The sequence below is a fragment of the Cryptomeria japonica genome, chromosome 3, assembly GCF_030272615.1.
Source record: "Cryptomeria japonica chromosome 3, Sugi_1.0, whole genome shotgun sequence".
In the NCBI taxonomy this organism is placed as follows: Eukaryota; Viridiplantae; Streptophyta; class Pinopsida; order Cupressales; family Cupressaceae; genus Cryptomeria; species Cryptomeria japonica.
The window spans coordinates 146,498,507-146,519,474 of NC_081407.1; the positions used below are offsets into that span (position 1 = coordinate 146,498,507).

The following is a 20,968-nucleotide window of genomic DNA, read 5'->3' on the forward strand; positions in this document are numbered from 1 at the left end:
TTTCAAATTGCTAAGTCATCAAAATCTTGCAAGGACAAGGCGAAATTTGATTTGTAGCTCCGGTCCTTCATTGAGGGACAGGAGCGATTTTCCTCCTGGAGGCATTTCTGTGCTCATGAAAATCTTCAATTTATATTCAATGGAAAGATATCGCCGTTCTCCATCACTTCCAACTCGAAATTTGTCCGGACTCTGCAGGAGTAGTGAGATATTTGAAAATGAGCTCCCGTCCTTCACTGAGGGACAGGAGCGATTTTGCTCCTACAGGCCAAAATAACATGATTTTACACATTTTAAAACTTCACAAGGCGAAAACAAATCATTTGAAATGCCTAGGATCAAAAATCAAAAATGTCAAAATTTGGTCAAAAATATTCAATTGGACAAAAATTCATATTTCATCTTCAACACTTAGACAAATTTAAGCTCTGCATCAACATTCCAATTGAAAATTAGACCATTCTGGCGAATTCATTGCATTCAAAATTTGCATCCTACGAAAGGAAGCTCAAAAAGCTCTCAAAACTGACTGGATTCTGGCCTGAAAAGACGGTAATTAAAACCCTAAGGCTTGACCTTAAATCCAGACAACTAACAAACTAACAAAACCCTAAAAAAGCAAAGCGAAAACGAACAAAACGAGCAAAAAACATGGGTCCCCATTTGCAATGGGGCGATGTGTGAAAACGTCACAACAGGACCCCCTCTTTTGCTTTTTGGTTTTGCTTTCTCTCTGCTTTTAGGATTTTGAGTGAGTGAGTGGTCTGTCTGAGCTAGCTGGATTAGGGCTAAACCTTGGAAGCTCATTTTAGGGTTTCATTCAAGCTAAGTCTAACCAAATTTTGGAAAATTGTTAGTCTACCTGAAGGTTCAAGATTGTCAAAGTGAAATATACCTTTTAGGAGAGTCAAATTGGTTAGGTCAGGGATAGGATAGGTCTCAGGTCAGGTCTAGATTGGAGGAGGGTTTTGCTTATCGGGGTCCTGTTTGTTTTTGAGTCTAAGTCAGTTAAGCATAGTCAGTGAAGAAAGGGAGTTGGTTTGGTTAAGTTAAATGGAGAATGAAATGAATCAAGGGCCTGAAAATGTCAATTTCGCTCCTGACCCTTCTTGAGGGTCCGGAGCGAATTTCATCCTAAACACAAATTTCTTGTTTTGAGTGGACTTGCAAACTGGTTTCTGGCCTTGAAAATGATCTAACTTTGCCTTGCGAAATAGTTTGAAACTTTAAAAATTGAGCAATTTAGCCTGGAATGAGGAAATTCGCTCCTGACCCTTCCAAAGGGTCCAGGGCGAAAATTTTGTTTGAAGCTTATTTTTCACTGACTTTGGCTAAATTGTGATGTGCAGGGCATCTTGGAGGAAAGATTGGACGTCACTTGATACATTTGACAATTTGGAAGCATGCAGAATGATGAATTTTGGACAAGGAAGGCAAATTCGCTCCTGACACTTCCACAGGGTCCTGAGCGAAATTTTGAATATCTCTTATCTTGCAATGAAAAAGGTCAAGTCTGTGGCATGAATGAAACAAGAATAAATTGCTTTTGCCTATTGAGGTTGTTTTGACTTGGAAAAATGAAGGATTTTGCCTAAAACCAAATTTTCGCTCCTGACCCTTCCAGAGGGTCCAGGGCGAAATTTCTTCAATCACCTGTTTTCCTTGCAAAATCAAGTCAAGCTTGGGTTTGGATGAGAGAGGAATAGTGTCTTCTTTCTTGGAGAGGTGAAATCAACTTGAAATGATGATGGAACAAACTTGAATTGAGAAATTCGCTCCTGACCCTTCTAGAGGGTCCAGGACGAAAATCTCTCTAGGGGACATTTCTTGCTTGGTTTGGTCGAATTAAAGAATCAAAGGTGTGATGAAAGGTGAAATAAACATGATGAAGCCCCTAGGCCTGTTTGGAAATGAAGAAAACGAAGGATTCTAGCCAGGAAAGGCAATTTTGCTCCTGACCCTTCTAAAGGGTCCAGAGCAAAATTCCTTATAAACACATTTTTGGTCTTCCTTGGACATGAAATCCTATTTCTAGCACAGTGAAAGGTGAAATCTTACTTAACAAAGAAGTTTCAAGGTGAAAAGTGAGAGATTTTGGTCAAAATTGCAAAATTCGCTCCTGACCCTCCCAGGAGGTCCAGAGCGAAATTCTCAAAAACACCTTTTTCATGCAAGATCAAAACGATTTTTGTGGTTGGAGTGGATGCGAGGAAGTATGTTTTGTCCTTTGAAGATAATTTAGATAGTCAAGAAGAAGCAACCAAGCCTAGAATGGGAAAATCGCTCCTGACCCTTCCAGAGGGTTTAGGGCGAAAATCAAAAAACCTATCTTTTCTTCCAAAGTTTGAGCGAAGCTGAGCCTAGGCATGGGTTTAGAACAATGTTTGGATTGCCTTGAAGTGAAGAGGGATTGTTGAAAGTGAAAGTTTTGAAGCCAAGATGGAAATTCGCTCCTGACCCTTCCAAAGGGTCCAGAGTGAAATTTCCAAGTCGTCCCCTTTTATTGCAAATTCAAGACAAAATCTTGCTATTCATGACTTAGGTGGGAGAAGGACATGATGTTTTATGCCTTAGAAGTGATTTGAAGCTAAAGGAATGAAGGAATGTGCCTAAAAACTCAAAGTTCGCTCTTGACCCTCCCAGAGGGCCCAAGGCGAAAATCATAAAATCAACATATTCCTTCTAAGTTTTTGCTAAGGCAAGGATGCACTAAGGTAGAAATGACCTTTAAGACCATTAATGAGTAATTGTTTGCTTCAAAACTTGATGATTCTAGGCTAAGGAGGGAAAATCGCTCCTAACCCTTTCAGAGGGTCCAGGGCGAAAATTTGAAAAACCCCTATTTTACCTTGCAGAAACAAGACTAACTTGGGTGGAATGAATAAGGAAGAATATTGCCTAGCGATGAGTGAAGGATTCAATGAAAGATGATGAAGGAAATAGCCTAAGGAGGAAAAATCGCTCCTGACCCTTCCAGAGGGTCCAGGGCGAAAAACCTAAAATCACACTTTTCCTCCTAAGTTGAATAAAACTAAGTCTGGAATGCAATGAAAGAGCCTATTTGGAGTGCCTTGAAGAGGTTTTGAACTTTGAAAATGAAAATTTTGAGCCCAATTGTGAATTTCGCTCCTGACCCTTCCAGAGGGTCCAGAGCGAAATTCTCCTAAATGCATTTTTTCCTTCAAAATTTTGGTGAGCCAACTCAGTGATACAAGGAAATGAACCCTGGAGATTGCCTTGGAAGAGTTCAATGATCAAGCTAAGGTGGATTATGGCCTAGAATAAAAAAATCGCTCCTGACCCTTCCAGAGGGCCTAGGGTGAAATCCACATTTTCACCTAATTTCCTCCTGTGAAATACCAAAATTTGAAATGCAAGACTTTAATTAGGTATGAATTCACCCTCCAGGAGATTTTGGAGTCAAGGTATGAGATATTCAGGATTAAATTGAGAAAATCGCTCCTGACCCTCCCAGAGGGTCCAGGGCGAAATCATTAGCAAACTTCATTAGGCCTTGATCAAACATTGATATTCTCCAATTTGTACTAAATCACCAAATTTGCTAAATTCGAAACATTTGGGAGGTTTAAATAAAATTCGCATTAATTAAAGGCATTTTTAATTTAATAAATTAATTTTTAGGCCTTGAAATAATTAAAAAATTCACCTTGGAGGCATTAAAATTAATTTTTTGAGCGCTCAAAAATCATTATTATGCCTTTATAGGCAAGTCGGCCACCTTTTCAAGGAATTTTTATTTATTTTTACCCCTTATTTGCCAAGTCGGCCTTGAAGGGATTAGGGTGAGCGCCCTATATAAAGGGGGAGTGTTGTTTCAAATTTCAAATCATTCATTCATTCCATCTAAGTGCGATTTTGAGAAGCAAATTGAGGAGCGAAATCCAGCAGATTGGAGGCTAAATTTCCAGAATTTGCTAAGTGTTGAAGGATAATTTCCAGATTTTGAAAGGCTAGTGAAAGGCGTACTTCTTTTGAAGGTTAATCAAGACAATTCATCCAAGAAGGCCAGCAATTCAATCCTTATCTAGCAAGATCTGATCTTGTTTCTTCCATTTACCAAGGCTCATAGTTAGGCTTTCAAAGGAGAAGGTATGAGGAATCAAATTATTTGAAGTTCTTATTCAAGGCTTGTTTTAATTTCATAGCATTTTTTTTTAGAAAAGGGTCTAAGTCTTGAAAGTTTGATTCCATTCATAATTAATTGAGAAATGAGGAATTCTAGATTTATCATTAATATCTTGAATCTTCCCTTTGAAGAGTCTTAATTTCTACACTTTAAGGTATGATGCTTAAAGACTAATTTTGAAATTTTTGTGTAGGCATCAAATGGCGACCGCCAAAGCCGGAGGAGCTACTAGTCGGCAGGCTCTCATCAAGGAAGATCAGAGGAGCGAAGAATTGGAGACCAGGATCGTGTCCAAGTGGAGTAATATCGGAGACACCAACTTAGGAAACTTCAATGTGAAGAAGTTTCGAGAGGTTCCCTACATTGGCAAGCCATCACCTGTTGCGAGGAGGATAATTGAAAGTGGCATCATCAAGGCTGCAGGTTTCCCTCCCGCTGTCAAGTGTCATGAGCTGATGATCGAGTGTGCACACCACTATGACTCACAATCAAGGACGATCGTAACCAAAGACGGGAACATCTTAGCTTACCTTTCAAAGGAAGCTATAAGCGAAGCTCTTCATCTTCCAGACCATAAAGATATGATTTACAAAAGCTTAGAAGGAGCAAGGTCGATCTATGAAGATGATCCTGAGACTTGTCTGAATCTCATCAATAAGAATTGGTTGATCAAAAGTCGGCCTCGTTTGAACAAGATTCCCAATACGCCGCATAGGATCGACTTCCAGGAGGAATACAGAGATTTGATAACTTTGCTCAATCGAGTTACAGGGGCTCCTCAAGCCTTCTTCTTCGAAAAGTGGATGTTCTTCTTCATTCAAATGATAGTCCAAGGAAAAGGAATGCTTCATTGGGCCAGAATTATTAGCAATTATCTGGACGTACAGTTAAGAAGGCTAAGACCCACCAAATCATTCCACATGAGCTCATATGTTATATATGCCTTAATCAGGAGTTTCGAGTATGCAGGGCTACCTCACAGAGGAGTGATCGGAAGAGGACCCGGAGAAATGAGGGTTTGTGATTCTTATGTTCATCTGCATCATCTGCCTAGAAGTGACTACAAGTTAGTCAATGACACCTTCACGATGAACATTACCAGGATGTTGCAAGGTGGGATTCACAATCGACTATCTCTGGATGCGCAGGAGCTTGTGAAGAAGTATGGTGCATGGTTCATCCAGTTTCAAAAATTCACATATATCAGAGTTCATGGGTGTCCTTCACCTCCCTACATGTTGCCAAGATATCCAACAGACAGGATAGTACTACTTGAGGTGACTAGACAGTTGGTAGCTTATGCGAAGGCATCTAGACACAAGCATGGAAATGGAATTCCCGTGCCCATCATACTGGGGAATTCAGTTGAAGTATGTCCTAATACTCAAGCCACTGAAGATGCAGCAAAGGAATTATCTTTATACTCATTCTCATTCTTTGCCTCGCGGGAGAATTTTGATCCTCATGGTTACATGGAAGAGACAGTCGGCAGGAAATACAAGCATGAGTTTCAGGTGGAGGACTTTTGGACGAATCTCCCAAGTGATTTAAAGGTTAAGAGAAAGATGCATTCCCGGCTACCCTTAGATCTCATCAGGAAATGCAAAGTTTATAGAGTAGTCGATCAAGCCCAAGATAACGGTAGATACCTCCAGTCGTCCTATGAGAAAGAAGACAAATAAGTGAAGATAGATTGGAATGAGCCTGAGGTTTTAGACTTGAGAGCTTTGATGGCCCCCGTTTTATCCTACACTCGCAGATGGGTGGATGTACAACATCAGAAGTTGAAGGAGCAGAGTGTATCAATGACATTTACTTTGGAGGCAAGGTCAGAAGAAGGAGAAGCAAGCGTGAGTGAGAATACTTCTCATTCCAAAGGCTCAAAGAGGAAAGAAAGACCTAAGAAAAGGGAATCCACCAGGAAGAAGCAGAAAACAAACCCCGATCACCCACCAAGCACATCTTCTCGACATGAAAAGAAGGCAAATCAAGGAGAAGATCAGGGGAAGATGGTATATGAAATTGATGAATCTATGGAATCCATGGTACAAAATGACAAGTAAGAAAAGGGACAGACACCTCAACAGTCGTCGATTCAATCTCCCCTAGTTGATACTAATGAGCTACATGAAGAGAAGAATGAAGATGAAGCGACATCTCCTTTCCGAGAGGATAGACCACTGCTTAAAGAAATACAAGTAAGGGAAACAAGATCCGCCATTCCGGATTGGTTAAAGGAGAGACTGACAAAGGTAGTTGTGGTTGAAGAGGAAGAAGATGTATTTGATTTAGAAAGCCTTATAGGAAGTTCTCAAGAGGTGATGGAAAAGAAGAAGGCCACAAAGATGTCCAAGGTAATTAGAGATGAGGTAGGATCCAAGAAATTGCAAGTAGCTACACCAGTAGTGGACAAATATGAGGGTGAAAATCTTGCAGATGAGTATGACTTAGAAACATTTGAGCTTGGTCCACTTACCTCCGAGCAAGCGATGGAAGAAGCAACCGATTCATTTGAAGCACTTAAAAGACAAACTTAAAGAAGAAATGGAAAAGAATAAGAAGCTTGAGAGGGAGGTCAGTGCTTGGAGAAGCTATTTTAGTCATCTCAATCAGCCCTTGAGACGTCAGGATCCAGCAGTATCTCCTTTACAAGCACTCCATCTTGAATTAGTAGGCGAGGAAGAAAGAGTAAAGAGCTTGGTTCAGCTTATGAGCTCTTGGATTGATAAATCCCACATGGTAGCCATTGAATTTGCAGCAAGAATGATGAAGACAGTTCATCGAGCTATCCAGGTCCTTGAGATTATCCATAATCTAATGATAATTGTAGCTGCATTCACTCACACTAGAGATGTTATCATTCATGTCTTACAAGTGATAAGACAAACACCAAGACGGATTCTGGCACAAGAAAAGATAATGGATGGAGGAACCCATAATCTCCTACAGTGGTCAGCTCTGCTCCAGATGAAAGAGGTCCTTTTTGAAGACATCAACACCAGATGCAGTCAAGTTGAAGGTATCATTCATCCGATTCAGGATAAGGTGTTTGAGGTGTTGTGTACCATTCTTGGCAGGCGGATCGAGATTGAGACAGATGTGGACATCCAAGAGTTGGAGGAGAGAGTCAAAGTCATCTTTTGCAAAGAGGAGAACATCATCACAGATAAGCAACGAGATCAAATGTTCACTACTATGTTCCTGATCGAGAAGACCAAAGAGCCTGAACCTGGATGGGAGACAGCTCTTCTCACTGCTTTTGATCAAGTCCTTCACTTGGAAGAACGAATGAAGAATCTTCCTGAGATTCCCATTGCTGAGATCGAGAGAGCTGTGTCCAGATTCATTGAATATGCTAAGGAGCATAGGAAAGGGAACAAAATTCTAGATGAAAAGTTGTTACAGGATGATGTGGCAGCTTAATTCCTATTGGTCTATGTTTCCTTGATATTTGTGCCAATTAATTATTGGCTATGCATTTAATGATGACTATCTAAATGGGGACCTTTTGTAATAAACCCTAATTAGGGTTTAGGTGTCAAAATCTCAGCCGTTGATGATCTTTCGATCTGGGCCATTCATTGTATTTGAGGATGCTATATATACCCTCACTCATTTTCATTTTGATAGTTAGAAGAAGTTAGAAAAAAGGAGAGCTTAGAGAGAAGAAAGTTATTGTGTAGCAAGATTGAGTAGTGAAGAAAGAATTTTGAACAATTGTTGTCCATTTTGGCTTTGAGATCAATAAAATATTGAAGTTATGGTGTTTTATTGCAATACTTGTGGCTATCTTCATAATTGTTTATTTTCTTGAATCACTCTCAGTTGAAGTAGTATTTAAGTTTAAGTTTGAAGGACTAAGTGTTGTGCTTGATCTTTGGTGAGATTCACGTTCCAAACCACTAGCTTCTTACTGATTGTAAGGATGCCTTGTGTGGTCAACTGGAAATATTGAGATTGCTTAAAAAATTCAATCATTTTGGGAAGTATTGATATGTATCTCTATGATAGTATCTATGTCCTTGATGATTTGAAAGTTACTGAATCACCTTAGAAGATCGCATCAATTCCAGTAGAGTTGTAATTTCTTGGCGATACTGAAATTGGTAGAATCTTACCAAGTCTAGCCTTCATTGAGTCATTCTTAGGATTAGATTAGCATTCCTTCCTTGAAACCCTTATCCTTTTGACATTTTTTTTGAAAATCTGTTAGTGTTTGGAAAATCCTGTTCCTGCAGTCGAAAAGAGAGTAACACGGACAAGCTTTCTCTGAAAGTACGTAAGGCCTCTTGAAGAAACAACATATACAACGACCACTGGTGCTTATCCACACTTAGAGATCCTACAACGAAGAACCTTGAAGTCATCCCGATTGATCCTTTTTGCGACATCTTTAGCATTCGGAGACTTTAATCAAGAGATGATAAGGTACCTTTTGGGTATTTTATTCTGTGTTCGGTGGTGTACAGAATACACATCAACACTACTATAGGCAGATTAAACAACTAAACTACCAATTGTTGAGGTTAAAGAGCAGATTAATTAACAATAAACATCAAAACTTAAAAAAAAATAAAGACAATAAAAAAAAAACACATAACACAGCGAATTATGTGGTTTACCATTAAAGGCTACATCCATGGGAAAGCAGGGCAATATCTTTATTTAGTTTTTCTCTCATACACAATACATAATCTGCACTCATCCTTTCAGACACATGTTTAACTCTTCAAATATGAAGAGACAGATAGCAAATGAAGAGATAGGGAGAAATAGAATGGTCAGATGACCGTTGGACTTGACATTCTGTGATGAACCCATGAAAGATGAGGCCAACTGGTCTGGACGGCAGTACTGGCTGCCAACTGAGCAAGTTTGTCTCCTTCCAGAAAAATCAGAGGAAGAAATCAGATTACTGCCAGCTGTTAGTCTTATCTTTTGTAGGAGAAAAAAGAATCAGATTTGGTCTGGAATCTTCTAGTTAGAACCATCAACTTCTTGAAGAAGCCTAGTTTTGTTTTGTAGTGACAGTTGTATCTATTTTGTCTTGTTGTGACAGCTGTATCCTAGAAGAAAAATTAGATCTGTTTTGTCTTTAGTAGCAAACCTCCTTAGGGTTTCTTGTGAAGGTGGTTCCCTAAACTGCCCTATGTTATTATATATTATAGTCTCAGTTTGATTTTGGGGTATGCTGGATAATTTGTATGCTGTTGTGCACGCCTGGGTGAAGGGACGAAACCCCCAAGATTCACCTCTTCTCTATTGTGTATTGCCCAAACTCCATTTTGGATCTGCATTATCAGTAGCTAGAAGTCCGTTGTTAGAATATTCAATGTTCTGTAAGCAAACTGCTGTTGTTATGAGTTTTGTTCCAGTTTTCTATGAATAAATCAAAATTCCAGAATTTGCAGTTTCTAAGTAAATCTATAGCACGATTACATTTTTGCATGATCTATAAATAATTTTGGGGTTCAGTTTCTTTTCTTATATTTATAATGTGTTGGCAAGTCTGTTTTTGAATTTAACAGCTTAAGAAGAGCAAGAGATTCAGATCATATAGATCTTAAGGTCTTTACAGTGGTATCAGAGCCTCAGCCCTGCTACCTGTGGGTTCGTTTTATGAGTGAGGGGGAACATCAGTACCATCTAAGAGAAAGAAAGAGGAGTCCCAACATGGGCGAGAGTGATGAAGATGCAAATGCCTACCTTAAATGTTCTGAAGCTTTGCAACTTGGTCTAGCAGAGACATTAAAAGAAGTCACCCAATTGTTGAGAGGGCTTAAACAAAATCAAGATGGCAGGAATTCCACCAATGAGAAGGGTGAAGGAAGTGTTGCCAATAAAGGGAAGTCTACCCTTCAGGATGAAGGAAGCAATTTCAATGAAGCAAGATTTGCCCTAGGCAATGAAAGGAATTCAGCCAAAACATTTAGGGCTAAATTTTTGCCAAATGAAGGATCAACCGGACTGGCCAGATGAAACAGACCGCCTTTTGGTGGAATATAATACGTTAATCGAAGTAGTTAAGAACAACATGTCTTTCCTTGAGTAATGTGAACTGAAATCCAAAGGTGGATATAGGAAAAAGGAGTATGATGGAAGAAAAGACATTCAACAATGCCCGGGCAAAATTACTTTACCAAATTTTGATGGAACAAGTAGTACCACAACAAGATCTTGGTTGCAAAAGCTAGATGCTTATTACTCATTAAACCCAATGAGAGAAGAAGAAGCTATCAAGTTCGCCACTTTACACTTGGAAGGAGTAGCTCATAAGTGTTGGTACCACAAACTCGTAACTCAAGGACATGACTCAGTTTCCACCATAATTGATTTTAGTCAAAGGTGAGTGAAAGATTCGATAGAACCGACCCCTAGGTTTATTTCGTAACCTAGCTTAGTTGAAGCAAGAAAGTAGAGCGGAAGACTATGTAGCAGAATTTCAGAGACTTGCGGTAATGGTGCCCGATGTGATGGATAGGAGGCTGATAGTACTCTTTGTGGAAGGATTAGTTGAGCCACTCAAGGGGTTGCTCAAAGCCTTAAACTCAACAAGATTGTGAGAAGCCACCACAACAACCCTTAACTTAGAGGATTCAATGGTCAAGGATACTTTCAGCAATAGGACAGCCCCACCCATACAATTCAAAAAAAAAATTCAGAAAAATCCAATACCTCCTAGAATGCCTTTAACAAGGTCCAGTCAAATGGAAGTCAGTAGAAATAAGCTGAGACGAAAGAAGTTGTGCTTTACATTCAAGGAATCATGGCAACCGGGGCATCACTACTTAGGTAAAGGGCAAATACATTATATTGAGGTGATCTCTGATGATGAAACCAAAAGTGATGAGGCTGATTTTGAAAATGAAATAGAAACAATCAAGGGGCCTAAAGGCGATACACTTGTAGCACTTACTGGAGAACCACATTATTGACAATGGATTGCGAGTAATCATCCTTATTGACAATGGAGCCACCTATAATTATGTAAATGAGGAAGTAGTGAGGAGGCTTGGTTTGAAAACAGTTCTGATTGAAGGGTTTGGAGTAAAGGTAGCCAATGGTACTACTCTTTCTTGCTCTCAGAAGGTTCCCCAAATGGAGTTGTCTATGGGGGAATATAAATTGAAGGATGATTTTTATGTGGTTGACATGGACATGGAAGTAGTCTTGGGCTGTCAATGGCTGCATGCAATTGATAAATACAAGATTAGCCACTGTAAGTTGGAAATGACTTTCCTACATAATGGAAAAAGGATAGTACTTCAAGGAATGTCCAACCAAACAATGTAAATATCGACCAAGAGGATGGAGCAGGTGTTCCATAAGAAACAGGTAGGCTGGGCAACAGAGTGCCTTATTACTAATGCAAATGATGCAAAGAAAGAAGGTGCTAACAACATGCAGATCCAAATCATTTTGGATAAACATAATAAAGTCTTTAGAGACATAGTCCACGGGTTACCACCTAGTAGGGGTTTCCAACACATCATTGAACTTGAAGAGGGGGCAAAACCAGTGATGATCACTCCATATCGCCATCCAAAGGTTTACAAGGAAGAAATTGAAAAGGCAATCAAAGAATTACTTGACATGGGGCATATAAGGCCTAGTTCCAACCCTTTTGCATCTTCTATAGTGGTGATCAAGAAGAAAGATGGAACCATGAGAATGTGCATTGATTACCGAGCCTTCAATAAGAAGACTATAAAGAATCGCTACGCAATACCACACATTGATGAATTGATTGATGAATTACATGGAGCTAGTTTCTTCTCCAAAGTGATTTGCATTTAGGATACCATCAGATCAAGGTGTGGGATGAAGATGTACACAAGACAACATTCCAGTGTCACTACGAGCACTTTGAATTCTTGGTGATGCCCTTTGGTTTAACAAATGCCCCATCAACTTTTCAACCATGTATTTATTCAGCAATTAAGAAAATTTGTCCTTGTTTCTTTTGATAACATCTTAGTTTATAGCAATTCTTGGGAAGATCATCTACCACACTTAGATGAGGTACTGGGAATCTTAGAGCAGCAGTCCCTTTATGCCAAAGCATCCAAGTGTGAATTTGGGTTACAATCTTATATCTAGGCTTCAAGATCAGTGAACATGGAGTAAGTGTTGATGAGGATAAGATCAAGGCCATTCAAGAATGGCCTAGATCAAACAACTAGACACAGTTGAGGGGATTTGTTGGACTATGCAACTACTACCAGAGGTTCGTTAGTGGATTTTCATAGTTGGCAACCCCCTTAACAATTCTAACCAAGAAAGGAGCATTTAGATGGATAACATCAGCCCAACAAGCTTTTGATGAGCTTAAGGAGGTAATGAGTTCGTGCTCCGTCTTAGCAATTCCTGATTTTTCACTCCCTTTTGTTTTAGAATGTGATGCATCTAGAGAGGGAATATGGGTTGTTTTGATACAAAATAAACACCCTATAGCTTTTGAGAGTAGGAAGCTTAAGGAGGTTGAACACAATTTCTCTATTTGTGATAAGGCAATGTTAGCCATAATGCATGCAGTGGCCAAATTCAAGCAATATTTAGTTTGCAGTAAGTTTGTGGTAAAAATTGATCATAATAGCTTAAAGTATTTCCTTAATCATTGAGAATTGAATGATAGACATCAAAAGTAGATCAACAAAATCCAAGCTTATGATTTTGATATTGAGTATGTGAAAGGAAATAACAATAAAGTGGCATATGATTTTTCTCGGAAACCTCATTTGCATTCTATTTCTAAAATAACCTTTGATTGGAAAGCATTGATTACATCTGAATATGTAAAAAATTCATTTGCTAGTGAAATCTTGGAGGGCAAGGTACAAGATGATAGGTTCAAAACAATGAATGAGTTGATTCTCTACAAGGGGTGAGTATATCTTACGCTTGAATCTAAAATGAAGGAAAAAATCTTGAAGGCATGCCATGACACTCCATTGGCTGGCCACCTAGGATTCTACATAACATATAAATAGGTATAGGAGCATTTTTTCATGTAAAGGATTAAAGAAGGATGTGATGTAGCATGTAAGGGAATGTAAGGAATGTCAACAGAACAAAACTGAGTATGTTTTTCTAGCAGGGCTACTGCAACCTCTACCTATCCCCAGCCAAAAATGGGAAAGCATATCTATGGATTTTATTACCAGTATGCCAAAGGCCCAAGACAAGGATTGTTTATATGTGGTGGTAGATAGACTCACCAAGTATGCACACTTCCATGCTCTATCATTAGACTTTAAGGCACCTCAAGTGTTTGATCTTTTCTTTAGGGAGGTCTTTAGGCTACATGGGTTGCCGAAAACAATTGTAAGTGACAAGGACAACAAATTTCTTAGCTTGTTTTGGTAAGAGTTATTTCTCTTGACAAGAACGGAGTTGACACCCAGTACCAATTATCATTTGCAAATGGATGGACGAATAGAGAGAGTGAATAAGTGGATTGAAGGTTATCTACAGAACTATGTAATAGGTCAACAAACATCATGGGTCAGATGGCTACATCTTGGGGAGTACTGCTACAATACTACTTATCATATGTCGATTAGGATGTCCCTCTTTAAAGCATTGTATGACTATGATGCAACTTCCTTTGTGGATCTAATTCATGTTGGCATTGTGTTGTCATTGATGTCAACCGGTATAGCATGTTACTGGTATAGATTGTCACTGGTAAGTATGAGATGTCAACCAGTATGTTACAAGTTAGAGTTAACCGGTGAGTAAGTTTGGAGACCGGTATGGAGTGTTAACTGGTGAGTTGGCATTATGGCAATGTCAACCAGTGAGTAATGTGTTGGCAGTGTGTTGTTGCCAACCTGTAAGCATGTGACTAGTAAGAAAGCAAGGTTGATCCAATAAAGAATGTGCAGGCAACTGGTATGTTGTTTGATGTCATACAACAGGACTGCCACCGAACGAAAATGTTGTCACAGGATGAAGAGAAGACTGACAAAAATTTTATTGCCTCGAGATAGCAAGCAATACAAATTGGCAGTCTACCAGATCACATGTCTGGTTGAACATATATCTACTCAATTCCAGGAGAGGCATATGAGTGCAATACCGAAAGCAGAGAGCACAATGTAATGACAATCAGTTCCCACCAGTTATTGGCTAGCAGGTGACAAGGATCCATTCTCACCGAGTGTTTGGCAGATTGAATGCAACGAGCTATCTACACCTACTGGTGGTTGAAGGATTATATCAGATGACACAAGTGAAACATAAAGATGCCTCAGGTGTGTGAAAAGAGAGATGAGCACCAGATCAACAAGAGAAGGCATAATGTGCCACCGAGACATAAAAGGAAGGATAAGAAGTGATGAGTTTGACACTTTGGCAAACCGGTTGAGATGAGGTCCGGGCTAAAGAAGGAGAAGGAAAGGTGTAGCATTTGTAGACATGATTTTACTTTGGGATGATGATGTCAACCGGGATGCAGATGGAGATTGGTGTCACCACAGTTGGAGATTGATGCCATGAAGTCATCAAGGATGTTATTGGTATGCAGGCAGCGTATTGTCAACCAGTAAACATGAACATATTGATAATCAAGCAACTGGTATGAACGATTAGAGAAGATTCAGGTGCTATGGTTCAGAATATATGTTCATAACATTGGCAAGTCTGATAAACCGGAGTGTACATTTATAGTTGTCTGATATGAAATCTGTGAAGAAGAATGAGTATCGGTCTGGTATGTAGGTAGGTGTTGAATCAACTGGTAAACATGTCCACCGGTAGGCATGCAAGGGACAAGTTGAGCCCAGAGGAACAAGGCATCGAGTCATATGCAGAGAAATGGTATCATGTCTTAACCGGTTGAACAAAGAAGAACATGGCTTGAAGAGCAACCAATTAATGTATAACCGGTAGGGCAAAATGAATCAGTAGGTATACACCGGTTGTATGCTTGGTCGGTGACTCATCCTAAACCGACACAGTGAATTGAGGTGGATGCCGATGAAGATGACATGCAGGATCTAGGTGGCTAACGTGCAGAGGTCGGTGAACGAAGAGTTGGTGTATTGAATGAGGTAGGCGTCAACAAGATTGAAACAGGTCGACATTAAATGAAATTCACAAGTCGATTGCAGAGGTTTGCAGCTCGATGCAGACTGAAAGGCACGTATTTGTGATGCAATGATCGATGAAAGACGTCTAGTTGCAGATCTAATTTGGAGTAGGAAACAACAAGATCATTTAATGTGATTGACAGAAGCAGAGCCGATGTTTGCTAAAAATAGTAAACGTGTACTGGAAGGAAGAAAAATTGCAGTGTTGCGTGACTTGTTGTAAGTTGTCTATCCCTGAAGCAAGATCTGATTGGATTCGATACGATTTGTGGTCGGTAGAAGAAACCCTTGCACGTCAAAGCTTGAATCGTTGTTTTGGCGGGAAAGCACAAGTATAAATGTGCACACCAAAGATCTAAGTTGATGATTTTGTGATGCCAGATGCAGGAGAATAGAGCGTGTGCATCAAAGAGTTAATCAATCAGAGAATTCATCGAAGAACATTGAAGCAACTGAGTGCTTGAGAAAACCGGTAAGAAGGGTTTAATCGGTAAGCAGAGTAACCGATAGCCAGGTGCATGGTCTGACAATTCATCTAACTGGTAGAGTCTGAACCGGTAAGGCAATAGTAGTGAGCAAAGGAGAGCAAAGAGAGAGTGAGAAGAGGCCAGACATGGCAGAGGCTGAGTAGCAAAAGATTCAGAGAGGTTGAGCAGAGTACCTGTGGTGACAAGTAGTAGTGGGTCAGAGTGAGCAGAGAATCAATAGAGAATAGAGAAGAGTTGAACCGGAAGAGAGATTTAATTGTAGGGGTTACATAATTCATTTGTAATCGGGTTATAACTATCGTATCAAGTTGATAGCATTCATTGTAATGCTTAAGTTGGTGCTCGATGCAGGGGTTGGTGCCTTAAATCAGTAGGGGTTGGTGCTCCTTGGGTTGGTGCCCTAAACGTTGTAATACAATTTTTTATTGTGAGGTTGGATTGGAGCAGTAGACTCCAACAACATTTCTCATTGAGGTTTTTCCCATATTGGGTTTTCCTCATATATTCGGTGTTATGTGATGTGTCTTTGTGTGTTTGCATCTTGATCTCTTCCCTTATCTCACCGGTATATTCACTTAGTGTTTGATCTGCTAACCAGTACACATATTTAGGTATAAGTGGTTAAGATTATTGAAAACCACTGATTCATCCCCCCCCTCTCAATGACATCTTGTGTTCTACAATTCACACTAGTAACTTAGAGTACCTAGTGCTACGGATTTGATTTAGTAGAGTAAGGATATTTTGGAAGCCCTTAAAGAGAACTTGCAACAAGCCCAAACTTAGTAGAAGATGCGTGCAGATAGACATCGGACAGAAAGAGCATTTGAGGAGGGTGATTTGGTGTTTCTAAGGTTATAGCCTTTTAGACAACCGTCTATGAAGGGAAGTGGAAAAGAGAAGCTAAAACCACACTTTTATGGTCCTCATCGGGTGAATAAAAAGGTGGGATAGGTTGCTTACAAGTTGGAATTACCACCCAACAACAAAATTCACAATACTTTCCATGTTTCATGCTTAAAGAAAGCCCTCAAACAACAAATTAACCCATCCATGGAGTTCCCTCTGCTGGACTATGAAGGAAAATTGATCCTTGAATTGAATTTGTTTTGGATTTAAGGGAGAAGAGATTACGTAACAAAGCCATTCCAAAACATCTAATCAAGTGGAAGGGACTACCACCAAAAGATGCAACCTGGGAAGGAGTTGAAAACTTTGAACACCCTAACTTGAAATTGCTTGAAGAGAAGCAATTAGGGGACCGGAGGATTGTGATGAACTCGTGAAAGATGAGGCCACCTAGCCTGGATGGCAGTATTGGCTGCCAACTGTGCAAGTTTTTCTCCTTCCAGAAAAATCAAAGGAAGAAATCAGATTACTGCCAGTTGTTAGTCTTATGTTTTGTAGGAAAAAAAAGAATCGGATCTGGTCTGGATTCTTCTACTTAAAACTATCGACTTCTTGAAGAAGCCTATTTTTGTTTTGTAGTGATAGTTGCATTTGTTTTGTCTTTTAGTGACAGCTATATCCTAGAAGGGAAATTAGATCTAATATCTCTCTAGTAGCAAACCACCTTAGGGTTTCTTGTGAAGGTGGTTCCCTAAACCGCCCTATGTTATTGTATATTGCAGCCTCAGTTTGATTTTGGGGTATGCTGGATAATTTGAATGTTGTTGTGCATATCTGGGTGAAGGGACGAAACCCCCACGAATCATCCTTGCTTTGTTGTGTATTGCCCAAACTCCATTTTGGGTCTACATTATCAGTACTTGAAAGTCTATTGTTGGAGGATTCAGTGTTCTGTAAGCAACTGTTGTTGTTATGAGTTTTGTTCCAGTTTTCTATGAATAAATCATAATTCCAAAATTTGTAGTTTCTAAGTAAATCTATGCATCACGATTAAATGTTTGAATGATCTATAAATAATTTTGGGGTTCACTTTCTTTTTTTTATATCTATATTGTGTTGGGAAGTCTATTTTTGAATTTAACAGCTTAAAAAGAGCAAGAGATACAGATCATATAGTTCTTAAGGTCTTTACAAATTCTCAACAATATCCAATTGTGTCCTTGACTACAATATAGTTTTGTCTTGATACAATTATGTTTCTTAGGTGCAACCATTGAAGTCTCTAGAACTCCATATTGATGGTGTAACCGATAATGTCATTAGAATATAACTGGGTTGGGCTTTCTCAATGGCAAGCTTCATGATAGGGTACTTTCACATTCAAAATCCTATTAGTTCAAGTCACTGTTGTATTTTATTAGTTTATTGTCAATACTATGTAAGGAAAGGAATAAACCAATGATAATGGAAAATACCATCAAGTTGTGTACTTCCAAGTGGCACATCTTACATAGATGAGAATATAATGGGAAGGATGAGGCATCAATGTGAAGGAATGGTATTCCCATGATGATTGTCCCTAGAAGGTTCATTGTGTCAGGGGTAAGGTTCACACCTAACCCATGTCTAACTAATGCAATTGCATTGAATAATTAAATCAGGCAATGGAATCAAATTATTTTTGCTATACTTAATCGCATAGCATAATTTCCTTCCCAATAAGTAGTGTAACCATAATTTAGAATTTTTGCTAACATTTTAGCTCAGACAAGGAATTAGCAATAAGGTATTGTGTTGGTGAACATTTTGACATGTTAACATTTACGATAAAAAATATATCTGATAAGAAGAGAGGTATGTAAAATAAATTGTCACACATCTTCATTTTTACATTTTGCAATTGAGATAGACATAGATTCTTTCATCTTACCACCCATTGCTCACCATTTTATGCTCTTGTTTTTTTATTATAAAAGCAGAAAAACAAGGGTGTTGGCCCTATTGCAGTACTTTCACGTTACTTATCAATATTTGGTATCAAAGTTAACAATTTTGTATAGAGAGGGACTCCTTTCTATTATTTGTTGGGAGACTTTTTTGGCTACAATGGAATCTTGTGCATTGTTTGATTTTATATATTTGTTGAAAAGATTGAAAAACATGAATTCTACTTCCCTTACGGATATAGTTACTAGATGTGTAAATTAAAGATATAAGATCTACTAGAAGAAATAGATCACTTGTTATCTATTTCAAAAGAAAAAACAAACTATCGGATATGTTTGATGAAGATTGGTTGAAACTTGACAAGAATACACAAGGAACCATTCAATTATGTCTTGCATGTTCTTCCCTCTCAAATGATTTTTAAGAAACCATTGTACTCAAGTTATAGAAGAGAATAGGATATATCTATCAAACAAAAAGTCTTACTAACATGTTGTATCTGATAAGATAGTTGTATTTATTTAAAATGATATGGTGATTTTATTATAGACCATTTAAATGTGTTTAATTTGATTTTAAGTTATCTTTCTTTTGTAGATGTTAAGCTAGAAGAAGATGATAAATATATCTTATTACTTTGATCTTTACCGAATACTTGGGAAAACCTAATTGTTGTTATTAGTGGTAATGGCATAGAGCCAATATTAGATAATCTTATTGCTACTTTTTTTTTAAAGGAGATAAAAAAGAAATCTACAAATGAAGGCTCAAAAGATGCATTGCATGTATGGGAAGGTCCAAAGAAAAATGAGGGTCAAAAGGGGATAAGAAGAAAGATCAAATTTTAAAAGATGTGTTAAAGCTCTAGAGAAGAGTAAAGTGTTGGAACTATGTGAAGAAGGAATGCAAAAATAAGAAAAATAGTTCAAATTATTTCATAGAAAAATCTTTTGATAGTGGTCATAATGATTTTTTGTTTATTTTTGCTAACACTAATAGTGATGATGCTTCGTATTGATTTAGGTTTCTCTTACCATATGAATCCTCAGAAGGAGTGGTTTTCGAGATATACAACCTATGATGGAGGAGTTTTTCCCTAGATACAATATTAACAAGTGAATTTATTGGTAAATGAAAGGTACAATTGTGTTTAAATGATGGAAGGGCTAAAAACTCTTATGATGTTTTGTATGTCCCAAGACATCTAAGAATTTTATTTATCTATCCAATTTAAATTACTATGGTGAAAATATGACATTTGGCAAGCTTGGTTGCATGTTGAGAAGAGAGAACTTGGTGATTGATAGAGGATCTTAGATTGAAACCTTACGTAGGTTGAATGCCTCCACATTTTGTAATTCTACCAATGTAACTTGCATTGAAAATGCTTGTATATTATGACACTAATGTTTGGGTCATACAAGTTAAAAACTTCTTAGGACCATTGCTAATAAAAGGTTGGTTGATGATTTTTCTAATTATTCTACTAGCAAAAATATTTCTGTGAGTATTATGTGTTAGAAAAATAGAATAGTAAACATTTATTGTTGGAAGTAATGGAGCTATGAGATTGTTAGAAATCATTCTTTTAGATTTGTTTTGGTTCAATGGATATGGGTTCTATGGGAAAATCTCATTATTATGTTGCATACATTAAGGATGTTTTTAAATGCACCTATATTTATTTTATGTATTGAAAATATAAGTTTTTCACTAAGTATAAGTAATTTAAAGCCTTAGTTGGAAAACAAACATGTTATAAGATAAGGGCGTTGAGATTTGAGAAAGGTGGTGGATAATGACCCAAATAATTTAATGATTCTATAAGAATGAAAGTCTTGTTTGCAAAAATGCTACACCTTATACTCCCTAACAAAATATTGTAGGAGAAAGAATGAATTGAACCTTAATGGAAAGAGTTTGAAGTATGCTAAGTGGTATGCAACTAGATCAAAGTTTTTAGGTAGAGTTTATAAGTATTGCTTGTAATTATTAATCAATATCCTTATTTAAAATTTGTTGATAAAACTATTCATAAAGTGTGGACAAGTAAGAAGCCCTTCGTTTCACATTTAAGGATATTTGATTGTGAGGCTTATTGTCTTATTCCTTAGGAAAAGTGATCTAAGCTAGATTTAAATGATTAGAAATGCATCCTTGTCGGTTATAATGACAATGCTTAAGTTTATAAGCTTTAGAATCCTCTAACTCAAAAAATGATTTTTATAGAGATGTTATTTTTAGGGAGGTTAGAGCTTATGTAGGTGAACAACAATCAAAAGAAATATAAAGAATAAAAATAGTGCACTTTGAAACAAACATAGAATAGAAAGATGTACGTGTGGAAGAATAGTTAAATGGAACAAAGAATAGGGAGGAAGAAGAGGGTCTATATGAGAATTTAGATGATGATGTGTAGGATCAACACATAGAAAAACAAGCAA

General features: G+C 38.0%; 1 protein-coding gene across 2 annotated transcripts in view; it reads left to right on the plus strand.

The window, feature by feature from the left end:
• Positions 1–19,996, plus strand: part of LOC131060299 (pentatricopeptide repeat-containing protein At5g18390, mitochondrial-like) — a 33,967-nt gene extending 13,971 nt beyond the window's left edge. For both annotated transcript variants that reach the window (XM_057993473.2, XM_057993472.2), the window contains one exon: positions 19,548–19,996. The gene's annotated coding sequence lies outside the window, so the exon portion shown is untranslated. The remainder of the gene's footprint in view (positions 1–19,547) is intronic.
• Positions 19,997–20,968: the final 972 nt, after the last annotated feature.